The 13,522-nt window shown below is 40.3% G+C and overlaps 1 protein-coding gene across 3 annotated transcripts in view; it reads right to left on the bottom strand.

Annotated features, from left to right (window-relative positions):
- NDUFAF2 (NADH:ubiquinone oxidoreductase complex assembly factor 2) overlaps window positions 1-13,522 on the bottom strand; it is a 249,402-nt gene that overhangs the window by 8,948 nt on the left and 226,932 nt on the right. The gene's annotated exons all lie outside the window — the stretch shown is intronic.

The following is a 13,522-nucleotide window of genomic DNA, read 5'->3' as shown; positions in this document are numbered from 1 at the left end:
GATTTGGGACAATTATTACACTTAATATATACTGGTATATCTTTTTTTCCTTTTAATTATATCACATTTCTGTTGATTTATTGTAGTCACATTCTGATTGCGGCAAAGTCTGCTTTATATAGTTGCATAATAAAACCCAAATGATGCTTAGAAGAGCTATAATGCTCACCTCTTTGGGGGCCCATTGCTCTTACCTCTCTTTGTTCCAGCACTGCAGCCTCCATCAGAATCTCCACCATTCTACACTTCTGAAAGTGATGAATGCCATTTGAATGGCCACATGCTATAGTTACCTTAATTCTAACTCTACATTCCTATAGCAGCTACGAGTTATGTAGGGGGGTCGAGGAAAGGGTCCACAGTGTGTGGTGGGGAACACAGGCATCCAACACTGTATAAAATGCTGAAGAGTCTGGTGAAGGTTCCAGTGCCAGAAGAGAGCAAAGATACGACACACCAACTGAGTATAATACCTCATATTGAAGAAAAGCTCCATTTGTATTTCTTATGCAGCTGGCAGAGTCTCCAACTGCAAAACAAAAAGTCAGGTCACCAAGCTGGCGGTACAGTTGGCAGGGCTGTGTAAATCTTTGGACTGGTTGGACAGATCTACAAATCCTTTGGCAGGTAAATCAACTCCCTTGTCTTTATGTAAAAACAAATTGCGCTCTATGTTGACTACTATGACCTCCTTCTCTCCTGCCGTTACTCTTTTTGTTTTTTACAAAATGTTTTTATTCTTAACATTTTTGCTGAACAAATAAAATGGAAAAACAGAAGAGAGAACTGAATCCCTTTATGTTTCTAACCAAGTGCCAGGTAGTGCAAGGAGTAAGCGCTATGTTTAGCTCCTGTCATACAAACACCGTGGAGAGGTAATTCCAGAACAATGGCTGCAGGTGCGCAATCTAATCTCATTATTTCTTGTAGGAATCACAATACCCAAACTATCTCTACAAACACCAGGGATCCTGATTGTTGGAGTCTCTCATTTAGAAATGTTAATGTTATTAGAAAAATAGCATTTTCAAAAGTGCTTCCAGAACGTTAATTAGCCCCGACGCTAGCTGTGCTCATCGTTCGTGTCTCTGCATCAGCCAGCTCCATTCGTAGGCATTTTAGTGATAATTTTGCTATTCCATGCTAGTCATTACCAAACGTTAGATCACTTTATCACCGACAACTATAAATGCACAAGAGACAAACAGGCATTACATTAAAATCAAGGATTTCATAAACTGTATGATTGCCAGGCAGCTAAATGCATCATATGTATAACTGGTAGAATAAGCACGTACCTTCCAAAAAAATAGAAAAATAAAATGTATCAATACCTTTGGAGCAACCGTAACAGCAAGGGAGGAAACTAGTACTCCGTTCATTGCCAGCATGTAAACTTATAGGTTCAAAAGCTAAAAAATTACACCTGGGTTAGGCAATTCCAACACAGGACACAGCTTATGAGCTAAATGTGTTAATTGCTTATATACATAGTCCTTCCTGATTAGGAGAATCGCATAGCACTTGTGCTGTACTGTCTCAGGTATCTCAGCTAAAATGCATGGACCATTCTCTGAAAACTACTTTCAGTGCAAACAATATACCATCTATTAGGTACCCATACACAAGAATTGCTAGTAATCTAATCAGAAGACTATCACAAGGGAGGACGCTGACCCCACTGACCAGCTGATGTTTTGTTTTTTTGTTTTTCTGATCTACACTGCCTTCCCCTTCCCCAACTATAAAATAGTAAGTATGATTAGCATCTACCAACACTAATTTTCTCTTCCACCCTCTTCTCAGAGTCTGTTGAAGGACCCACCACTCAATCTTGCTACATGCATCTATACCCTTTGATAGGTCTATGGGTATACTATAATTTCTTGCAAGAAGTAGTTCAGCGGAAATGCATATTGCCTGCTTTTTGGTTTCCCCTTTTGCACTCTGTTGCACTTTTCATTTGCTCCCCATTTACTACACCCCTCTTCTCCTAAGCTACTGGATCCCAATCACCTGCTAATAGATTGTACAAGGTATACACTGGCACTACTACAATGTGTGAACTTGCAAAAATACATTTTTGTCACTGAATCAAATTCCAACTCTATTGAAAATTAATTTAATTTTGAGCAGATTCTGGAAAGGTTTGAATCTCTGCCAGGTGATACTTTCTGTTCTGTTGTCGGATATCACAAAAACAAGAATTGTTGGAAAATTAAATGGGGATAGTAAGTAAAAAAAAACAAAAAAATTACTAGGATTTGTAAGGGTTAGAATCTTTTATTCCTGCTCAGAGATATCCGTTTTCTTAAAGGAGAAGTATGGCCAAAGCTCTTTTGGCCATATTTCTCCTGTGAGTACAATTAGTCCTGAACTCCTGAGACCAAGATTCAGTCAAAGTAAGCTAAAGTCTGCTGTCTGATGATGTCACAAAGCCAGTCTAGTCCCTGCAGGGATCCCGACAACAGTGTTGGGATCTGCCCAGATGCCTGACAGGAGGGGCAGAGCAGAGAGCTGGGTATGGATAGTCACCAGCTCTCTGCTCACTAAAGACCGAGAGCTGAGTGATCAGTCTTTGAAGGCTCAGTTCTCGCTACAGAGTCAGCGGGGGACAGCTGCAGCATCGGATCCAAGCTGCATCCACCTAGGTGAGTATGAATGTTTATTTTTTTTAGAATCCTGTACTTCTTTTTTTAAAGCGGAACTAAAGGAACGAATACCCACCCATGCTCCAACAGTCCGACACCCACAAGCTTCCTCGCCGACATTTTCTCTCCGGCTTCTTCTTGATGCTGGCCTTGGTCTTTTTGATTGGCTGGTGCAGGATGATAAAACTAGCATGCATGGGAGTAATTCATCTCGGCACTGTGCTGGTATTGTAAATGGAGCTTTGTGTACATTCTGCAGGATTGCGAGCAAGCAGGTAGGTAGGTGTATTTTATCCCATTAACACTGCATGTGTCTTCTGCAAAAAGGAGCCTGCCTGTTTGCATTTTTATTTTTGGCCTTTATTTCCGCTTTAATATCTTGTTTGGGTTTCACTGAGACAGAAAGTAAGAGCAAATGATCCAGATGGGCTCACAGACAGCTATAAAAAACCTGATGGAAGCTCTAACTTCCCTACTGTAGACCAAATGAACATAAAATTCATTCATGATCACCTTATTTTTCTCTATGCTGAAACCTTCAATTTGAGGCCTAGTTCAGAGAAATTTCTGTTTGGAAACCTTTATCTGAAGAACATCTATACACAGCAAGCATTCAGCATTCTGACAGATGCCTTGACTTTCTGAGATGAAAAAGAGGGACACCTTTTAAAGAAAAGTATATAAGTACACCCCGTGTTATATGGACCTGAAATATAATACCTAAAATAATGACTAATTAAACTAACAATTGATTTTTTATCACTATGTTTCCCTTTATACTAGCTTTTTAAAGTAACTAATGAAACACTTCTGGCAGCTACAGTACATTTTTATAGAGATCTATATATCAGACCAAAAAGGACAACTAAAGAAGGATGGACAGGATTTAGTTCCAAGAGAAACAGTCCATTCAAACGTGAAACAGTTGGGTACTATGTTCTTTAACCACTTGCCAACCATGCATTGTCATTTTACTGTTACACTACGAGTCGACAGCGCAGAATTACATTATATATATATATATATATATATATACACACACACACACATACACACACACGCGTGATTTTGCATTACTGGGTAGGGAGCGTGCACGTGTGCGCCGTCAACCCGGCTGTGCTGTCACTGGCTCCAGTACTTGCCGATTACTGGTTCCCGGCCAATGAGACAGAGGGAGGCATATGAGCGTGAACCGCTGCTTTCAGGCATAACGCTGGATCGAGATTGGGCTTAGGTAAGTATTTAGGGAGGCTGGGGGGGGGATCCTCTGGAGTGAAGGTTTTTTTACCTTGCAGAGAATGCATTAAGGTAAAAAAACCTTCCACCTTTACAACGACTTTAAATAGTGGATTACATAAGCCATCATTTGTTCAACAAATCATTGTGAATGACAAAGGGTAGCGGTTATTAACAGGCAGCATAACACCAATGCAGTCATCTAATATTTTGAACAGGCAAGAGAACTTGGACATACCTATCTGTAAATTGTATTTTTTTCTGTAAGTAGTGTCTCTAGTAGACAGTTATTTAATTTATTTCAGTTGGCATACAAAGCCAGTAAGGACGACCAGGGGCAGCATAGAGTATAATTTCCACAAATAACTTTTTTGAAGAGTAAAAAGTAATTACAGAAATGTCCTCTATGATTTATTATACTTCTGCTAGGAGAGCAAATGAAATTTTCATGATTAAAACATGATCCTAATTAGTGGTGGTGCACATTGTGCTCCTGTAAAGTTCCAGATAGGAATTCCCTGAAAATGAAAGTTTTCTTTCTTGGCGAGAATGCACAAAAAACATGCACAGGTGCATCTGGAAAATCACAATGAAATTGCAGGTGGGTTGAAGTGCACAGGTGTATAAAATGGGAGACAGTTCACCCAAAACTAACGTTGCAGTTTTTACTTGATGCCCACAGATTGAATCACTCAGCATTCGGTATCGCTCAAGGATTCTGGCCAATAGCTGCACCTGAGTTCTCAGATCTTTCCACCACTCTATGCATCAAGGTAAAAAAAACTTAGGTGTCACAGACTCCCCCCCCCCCCCCCCCGCTTATACTTACCTGAGCCTCATCGTGATCCAGCGCTGTGCGTGAGAGCCATGGATTTCCTGGCTTTGTCCCTCGTCACCTGGGCAAATCGATTGCAGCGGGAGACATTGGCTTCCTCTCCTATCAACTCCAGTGATTTGGGGGGGGGGGGGGGGGGGGGGGGCGAGTCTCGCTGTGTCAATGGACACAGCAGCGGGTCTCTGGAGCAAGTTCGCATGAGAATCAGCTTTCTATTGGGGGCACCAGCAAGAGAAGAGGAGCCAGGAGCTGGCAGGGGACCCGAGAAGAGGAGGATCGGGGCCGCTCTGTGCAAATCTATTTTTTGCTTTTCTCTGGATCAACTGTGGGTATAGGATTGTATATTTTTTTTCCCCTTTATTGGTTGAACTAGATGGACTTGTGTCTTTTTTTCAACCAGACTAACTATGTAAAGTATAGACATGTTTGTTATTAAAAAAAAAAAGCAATCGTGAAAGCAATAGCACCGACACATCTACTATACTAGCAAGATGGGTGAGGAGGCACAAAGTCAGGGATCTGAGAGGTGGTTCAGTCAACCAGAGGAATATATATACTTAAAGCTAAGAGCCATAAGCGCAATAAATAAACTAGCTGCACAGTGGAGGTAAGTATGATATGTTTGTTATTTAAAAAAAAAAAAAAAAAAAAGAACTTACAATCACTTTAAGGTAGTGTAAAGTTTATAATTTTACAGTGACATTTGTTTTTTTGTATTTTAATAAACTTTTCCTTACTATTTAGTTGGGCCTTACTAGTTAATTTATTTTATTTAAAAAAAAAGGTTGCCTAATTCTGGTGATCTTTGATCTCTTTCATATTGTTGAGGTAGATCTCCACCTTTCAAAGGTTGCCCACCCCTGTTAGGGTATTCAAACGATTTTGGAGAAACTATCCACATTTTGACATACCTCCCTAATTCTTTTGAATTACCCTCTCAATATGCAAATAAAGGTCTGACCATCTTTAGCTACTTGGAGTAACTTAACGCGCAATGGAAGTTGCAGGTGGTAGTGTGAGGGCAGTTCAACTTTTGCATCAGGGCCCACAAGCTTCAAGATACGCCTCTGCTATACAAGATTTACAGAGCGGTTTGCTCCACCCTTCTTTGATTTTTTTTTCATACAAGACGGACCCCCCCCCCCCCCAACTTCTCTGGTTCTTTGGGCTGAGCCTGAAGCAAGAGAAGGAGAGAAGAAGAGAAGGGGGACAAACAAAAGCCACGCTGCTGTCAGTTACCTTTAAACAATACGTGTGCCTCCACCGACACCTATGTGCACCCCCACCAGCCGTGACCGGATTCGCAAGGCACTCTAGCCCGTATCCCGCAACACTCAAAAAAAGGGGAAAGGGGGGGAGAGGGAGAGTGACCAGCACTGAGTCCAACTCCACTTCCCTAGCCCCCTAGGCCAAACCACCCCTGTATCTGCCTACCTAAGCTGGGCCGGCACCACTGCCCCTCTGCTCTGCTGGGTCCATGTCCTCCTGAAGCATTTGTGCCTGTTGGTGGATCCAGGACCGCCAGCTGCTGTCTGACATTTAAATGAACCACCATGAATCCGGCGTTCACGCTCCTCGCGAGACCCGGAAGTGATATGCCGGATGTCCCCGCCATCCTCCATGCGTTCCAAAGGCCGGATCGTGAGGCCTACACCCGCCCCCCCGCCGTACTCACGCTGGACCAGTAGCCGGCCAGCAGAGATATCCACCCCCCCCCGCTGCGGATCCCACTCGGGGAGCGTCCAACTCTCCCCGGGCTGATCTGGAGGAAAAAGCTCCAGTCTCCAGCCTGCTTTCTGCCTGACCGGGGGACCCATGATCAACCATACCTGCAGACCTTCCCCCCTCCCCTAAGCAGCCCTAGGTTCTGAGGGGGGAAACAAGAGCTCCATTCAGCCGCCACCTCCTCCGGTGGAGGAAACTCAAAAGACTGGGGAAGAGGGACGGGAGCCGCCCTTTATGGATTTAACCCTTTGTGTGCCTCAGGACGTGGATCCTCTCTCTAGTGCTGTCCTGGACAGACGACTAGAGAAAAAATAAACATCTTTTTGTCATAGTCTCATGTTCCTTTATATTTGTGTAATGGAAATTTGTAAGTTCTGTGTATAATTGTATTCTATTTTGTATGTATTACACACTGCCCTCACTGTGCACACGGCACTAATAATGTTTTGAGTACATGTTTACATTCTTTCGAGTCCTGATTAGAATTAGCCTGCCTATGTAACGCCCCTTGTTACCATAAACGTACAACTGTAATATTAATGTGATACCTACGTAATCATGTGTATAAAAACCTTCAATTGCGTCATAATAAAGCAGAACAGTTATTTTGAAAGATGCTGAGCGTATCTTTTGTGTCTGTTCCCTACTGCAGTAGTTATTATTAATTTGGAACCACTAATCAATATGAGGATAGGAGTTGCCTATCATCAAAATGTCCAACTCAGGTGGCGAGCTTTGCCAAGGAGGGACTTTGCAGGTGACCCCAAGAATCCGAAACGAGGCGCTTGAGACAATCCGGGAATTTCTGATAATCAGCCGGCTGAGGTAAGCCTTTTGCTTACATTTGAGTTATCAGACTTCCTTGATCGGTAAGGCATTTTCGGGACAAAGGGTACCTATTTTACTCCCCTTAATCGAACTGGATTGACTGGTGGTTATATGTTATGTTGTCACTGTCTGCTGTCCACCGGAGTGTTATAGATAAGGAAGGGAAGAATAGTGCTGTTCACGGGTATATGTAGTGCACATCTGCTAGATAAAGTAGTTTAGAGGCAAGAGAGTATAGGCACACGTAGAGAAGACTGGCCAGTCATTATGGGCATTAAATTAAGTAAGGGAATGAAGGGTAAGAGACACTCAAAAATGCCCAGCACAAAAGGAGCGCTATATATGAACCGAAGGTGCGGTTCCGCCTATACTGAGCCCCTAGATTAATAGTTAAAGTGGACAGTGATCCACAATGGGTAACTGGGTTACCAAAGTCCACAGGGACTAAGAATCATGCAGAGTAAACAGCTAGAGAAACAGCTATCTATGTGAGCAGGATGGATCAAGGGTGACAATTAACACTAGACAGAAAGGGACATTTTCATGTTAGGTTGTGGGATGAATTTGGGGTCAGGCACTACAACTAGTAAAGTCAAGAAACAGAGTAATGAGAGTTAAAACAGAATACTTTATATGTTGACAGAGAGGGAAGAAGGGATGAGCACTATGGCTGCCTGTCTGATCATAGAATCATAAAAGCTAGATTATGTAAAGTATGGTATTACAATACATTGGATGCAAAGGATATCTGAACAAAATAAGAAAAGCAGAAGTTAAGCAAGGAATTATTAAAGAGTTAAAAGAAAGTGAGAGAATGATATGCATGTGTTGTGTACAAATGGGAAAAATGTAAGCAATTTTAGAGAGATATTCGTGTATGTGTGTGAATGCTGGAACCTTTAGTTCTATCTCTTGTGTGTGTCATGTATGCAGATGTGACCCCCTCCTTTGCACTCTCCTGGAAGAATGTGGCTGGGATGAGAGGTCAGTGATAAGCTGGAAGGACACCATGCCAATTTCAGTTTTTTAGACAAAACATTTATAACAAAATGTGCCGGGTTAACTAATCTAATGATAAACAAAGTGATCACAATTATTTTTGAATCTGTTTACCAAACATGGTAAAATTACATTTAACCATGTATTACACAAATTGAATATCCTTTGATAGTGGAAACAGTGCATTTAAAAAAGGGAAATTAAGTAAAATTAAGTAATAATGAGTATTAATTTCTAACATGAGTTTAACAATTTTATTAATAATATAGATATATTGAAACTGGTTTAGACAACCTTTGGCTGGAAATGAAATCCAGGTTAATGGGGAAATTTGTAATGAATGGGATTAGTTTTTATTAAGATAACAATTTTGTAATTTTACATTTATACAATAAGCCCTTATTGAGAGAAAAAAAAAAAAGATTAAGATGAGGTTGTTATTTGGAATAAAGCTGCCATAATATTTAACAAATCCAAGATAGATGGGATACATAAGAAGTTGTTCTTAAAAGAAATCTTAAGGTCTGATAATAACTTGTTGTGCTGTCCATGATGTTAGAGTAATAATAAATAAAATTTAAACATAACAGACCCATCACATCAAGTCCACACAGCCTGTTAGGATAGATGCCACCTGCAGCCAATTGTTTTATAGTTTTTGATGTGACTGAGTGCTTTCTGGTCCATCAGATTGTTGGTCCTTTTGTTTTTATTTATTTTTATTTTTGAAATCCAAAGCAGAATGTGTGGATTGTGAAATGATGTGCCCCTTTTCCTTGTAAGTGCAGTGGTATAAGCAGAAGAATATTTTGGAATTATGGACATCTCTGCATGACCGCAGGGTATTGTTATCATTTATTATAATATTGCCAGGAAAAAGTTGTCTTTTTGAAATATGAAACTGGAGTTTTTACACAAATAGCATGATAGAAAAGCCATTGTAATATATTTATCGAAGCTGGACCCAGAAATGAAGCGTTCATCCCGATATATCAGAGCTGTAGCTTTATGCAAAGGTGCTATTAGACAAAGTTACAGACATTATTTTGGTCAAATATTTAATTTTTAATGGTCCCACATTCTGCGCAGCAAATATACAGCTAACTAAATGTTTGTCTAATGAAAGGTTCAAAATATGAATTTTTTTTGTTTATGTACAAATCTAACAATGAAAAATGTGTACATTTGAATCCAGCCACCTTATTGCCTCTATTGGAGGAGGTTGGAGACAAAGGAAAAACCACATGTGTTAAATTGATGATGTAGGAATCAGCTGCTGTGAGCCGATGCAGGACACACTCCCAGATATTACATTTTTTTGTAGATTTGATCCCGGTTTTATACTGAGGATGGCAATACCCATACTGAGTATGCAGTTCATCACCCAGAAGGATACTCTGTATTCAAAGTCATTGGGTCCTTTTTCCCCAGCTCAAGAAGCAGAGCTCCATGTTTTAGCAAAGCCTGTAAGCTATAAAAGGAGTGTATATTTATATAGATAGTCAAGATATAGAGAGCTTTTGGTTCCATTTGAAGGGCCAGAAGATTGTTTTTACTTCGGCAGGTAAACCAATCAAGCATGCCAAGTTAATTTGATTGGCTGTTTTCAGCCTTACAGATTCTTGCTGAGGTAGCCATATTAACTTTAAAACTCACACATGGAAGCAGACCAGGCAACTAAGGATGCTGCCCCGGACACTCGCTGGGTCTGTGCAACTCACAGATTCCACCCTAGTTATGGCCCAGTATAGCTGGGATTAATAATTTAACTTTAAGGACCCCAGAACGAGAAGAACAAGTGGTCCACAGCGGGCAACTTCTAATGAAACAGGACTTTGGAAAAGGTGATCATTTATGTCTGCCAGCCACTCTTTTCCCTCCTGCTTGACACATAGACAGTGTCATCAGTCACAAGCAGTTATGGCTGCCTTAGTAAATGAGCATGGGATGGAGCCAGGGTTCTCCACAGTTGTTTTTATAACATACCACTTCTTGTTTTACCTGTTACCAAAGGTGTTATCAAAAGCTGAACATCCCTCCCAGAGATTACAAAAAAGATATATCCAGATGCCCAAGTCAGGATCTTACAAGTATGCATTTTGTCTGTATGGACATGTTTTCTGGATGTCCAGTGGCAAATGCTACTGCAAAGGCCACAGTAAAAAGTGTTATCAGAAGTAGTTTGCAAGTACAAAGTGCAGAATCTACAGAGAGTAACAGAGGAAATCATTTTTATAGGAGAGTCCTTACTAGACGTTTTGAGGTTTTATTTTTACACTCCCTACTGTCTACAATGTAGCGGACAAAGTAGAGTAAAAAACTAGAAAACTTTTGCCTGAATGTTTTCTTATATTTTATTAAGCCCCTAAAGGGATGTTGGACTCTCTCCCTATGGGATTTTGTCTGGGAGTGCGTTACTCACTTGCTTACATTTTGTCTCAGCAGCTGAAGTCCTTCATTCGGATCTCACAGAGAATGTTGCTGATCTTTTAAGGTTTTTGACAAACTCATTTATGTGTTTTCTCCCCAATTCCAGTTCCTAAAAGTTTGAAAGGATCTAAAACTAAAGCCAGGTGATTTGTGGATTGTTAAGAGACATTTTATATATATATATATATATATATATATATATATATATATATATATATATATAAATAAATAAAAGGAAATGTTTGGAGGCTCAATACAGCATCTATTTTATGTACAGTTTTGCAAAACTTGAAGGAAAAGTCACCTGGATCCACACCAGACACTGCAAAAATTACTAAATTAAAGAAATCTCTGTGTTTGATTTGTTTCCTTCTTGCGATCACAGTCTAGGGTACTTTTTGATTCAATTACTTTAATTGTAAGGGATATATATATAGTTCAGCCATTTTGAAGTCATATTTGTCTTTTGTACGTCTTCCATTTTATGTAGAATTGTCTGTGTTTACATATGGTGATAAGTCATAGAATGCATTAAGATAAAAAACCTTTTGCCTTTACAACCCCCTTTAAGAATATCGGGCGTCCGTTTTTTTATTTTATGCATGCTAGTCTCAAATCGAAAACCAATAGGTTACTAAAGTTATGAAAATTCTCGTACGACAGAATACAGATTCGGAAGTGATGTAATTAATTTGTTAAAGTAGCAATCGTGGTCTTGGTCACACAATTTTTTTCGTACAAATACAATATTAATTACACGAAAATTGTTCATTCTGTTATCGTATGTGAAAAATTTCGTGCTTGTCCCTTTAGATAATTTTGTATGAACTGTGATGATAGGCTTTCAAAAGTTGTGTACTAACAATCTGATTATCGAACGATATTATTTAACTACTTGCTGACCAGCTGCCGTTGTTATACGGCGGCAGGTTGGCTCTCCTGTGTGAATTGCTGTAGCTGTACAGTGGCCGCTTTAAGGGGTATAGGGGGGTGCGCGTGCGTGTGGCCGCGATGTCCGTCGGCCACCCGCGATAGCTCCTCAGAGAGCCAGAATGGGGATCTGTCAATGTAAACAGACAGATCCCTGTTCTGACAGGGAAGTAGAGCGAGATCTCCTGTTCCTAGTGATCAGGAACAGCAATCTCTCTCTACTCCCAGTCAGTACACGCCCCCCACAGTTAGAAGCACCTCCCTAAGGAACACTTAACCCTTTGATCACCCCCTAGTGTTAACCCCTTCCCTGCCAGTGACATTTATACAGTAATCAGTGGCTATTTTTAGCTATGATCGCTGTATAAATATCAATGGTCCCACAAAAGTATCAAAAGTGTCCGATCTGTCCGCTGCAATATCGCAGTCCTGCTAAAAATCACTGATCACCGCCATTACTAGTAAAAAAAAAAAATTATAATAAAAATGCCATAAATCTATCCCCTATGTTGTAGACACTATAACTTTTGCGCAAACCAATTAATATACACTTATTGCGATTTTTTTTTACCAAAAATATGTAGAAGAATACATATTGGCCTAAACTGATGAAGAAATTTTTTTTGGATATTTATTGTAGCAAAAAGTAAAAAATATTGGTTTTTTTTTCAAAATTGTCGCTCTTTTTTTTTTTTGCGCAAAAAATAAAAACTGCAGAGGTGATCAAATACCACCAAAAGAAAGCTCTATTTGTGGGAAAAAAATGACATAAATTTTGTTTGGGTACAGTGTCGCACGACCGTGCAATTATCAGTTAAAGCGGCGCAGTGCCGTTTCGCAAAAAAATGGCCTCGTCATTAAGGGGGAAAATCTTCCAGTCCTGAAGTGGTTAATGGCTCAGTTTCGTAAGGTACAAAGTGCATATAGCACTATGTCTTATCTTTTTAGGAGGTGTAAAAGCTGAGATCCAGTATGTGACAGCACGCCCCAACCTCTGCCCACCAATTTCCTACCAAAAAGGGGCATCTTATTTTAACACAATCATGCTCATAGCAGCACTGTTCCTGTGCTGCGCACACATGCCATGTCTGTGTAAAAGCTGAGAGCAGCAGCAGTGTCAGAAAGACATTCATGAATGATTTAACTTACTATTTGTTAGGAAAGACCTGTGTCGTGGTCTGTATACTGGAAGTGGGATTTTGTTCTGACATTGCTGACACTCCCAGCTGGTAAACAGGTAAAGAAATATGTGCGCAGCACAGGAACAGCGCTTCCGTGAGCGTACCTGGATTGTTCAGTGTTAATTGACATGCCCAATCCCCTGCATTCAGACTGACAGCGCTTGTGTCAGGAACATGCACAGAAGATGATACATGCCTTGTCAATCATACATATGGCTCCTTGAAATGTTGTGGTTGGAAGTCGGTGGGTGGAGCTTAGGGTGCCCTGTCACATATTGTATCTCAGCTTCTACAGCTCCTAGAAGATGAATCAAAGTGTTATATGTACATTGTACCCTAGTGGACTGGAGCATCAAGTAATATGTAATAGTTCTAATTTTAATTGTTTATAAAGTACATTTAAATTGTAATGGATAGAGTTCTGAAGGTTTAGTAACTCTGTTGTATTTTTATGATGGTCTGTGTCCCTATTGGAGAGTTTAGCCCTCCAGTTATCCTTGGTCATCAGAAAAGGAGTCGATGTAAAATCTTCTAATGGAAACACTTGACAGTAGAGACAACTAGGAGACAGCAGTGACAGCTAAGGCAATATCTCCCTCTCTTTGGAGAGATTTCTTCTCACTTCCAGTTGTGTCTATAGGATAGGAAGTGAAGCAAAATCTCCCCAATGGAACAATGATCGCAAAAAAACTGACAGGGGTTTTAAC

The sequence above is a fragment of the Aquarana catesbeiana genome, linkage group LG01 (assembly GCF_042186555.1).
Source record: "Aquarana catesbeiana isolate 2022-GZ linkage group LG01, ASM4218655v1, whole genome shotgun sequence".
NCBI classification, from domain to species: domain Eukaryota; kingdom Metazoa; phylum Chordata; class Amphibia; order Anura; family Ranidae; genus Aquarana; species Aquarana catesbeiana.
Note: the sequence above shows the minus strand (reverse complement) of the source record. Positions and strands in the feature narration are given on the sequence as shown.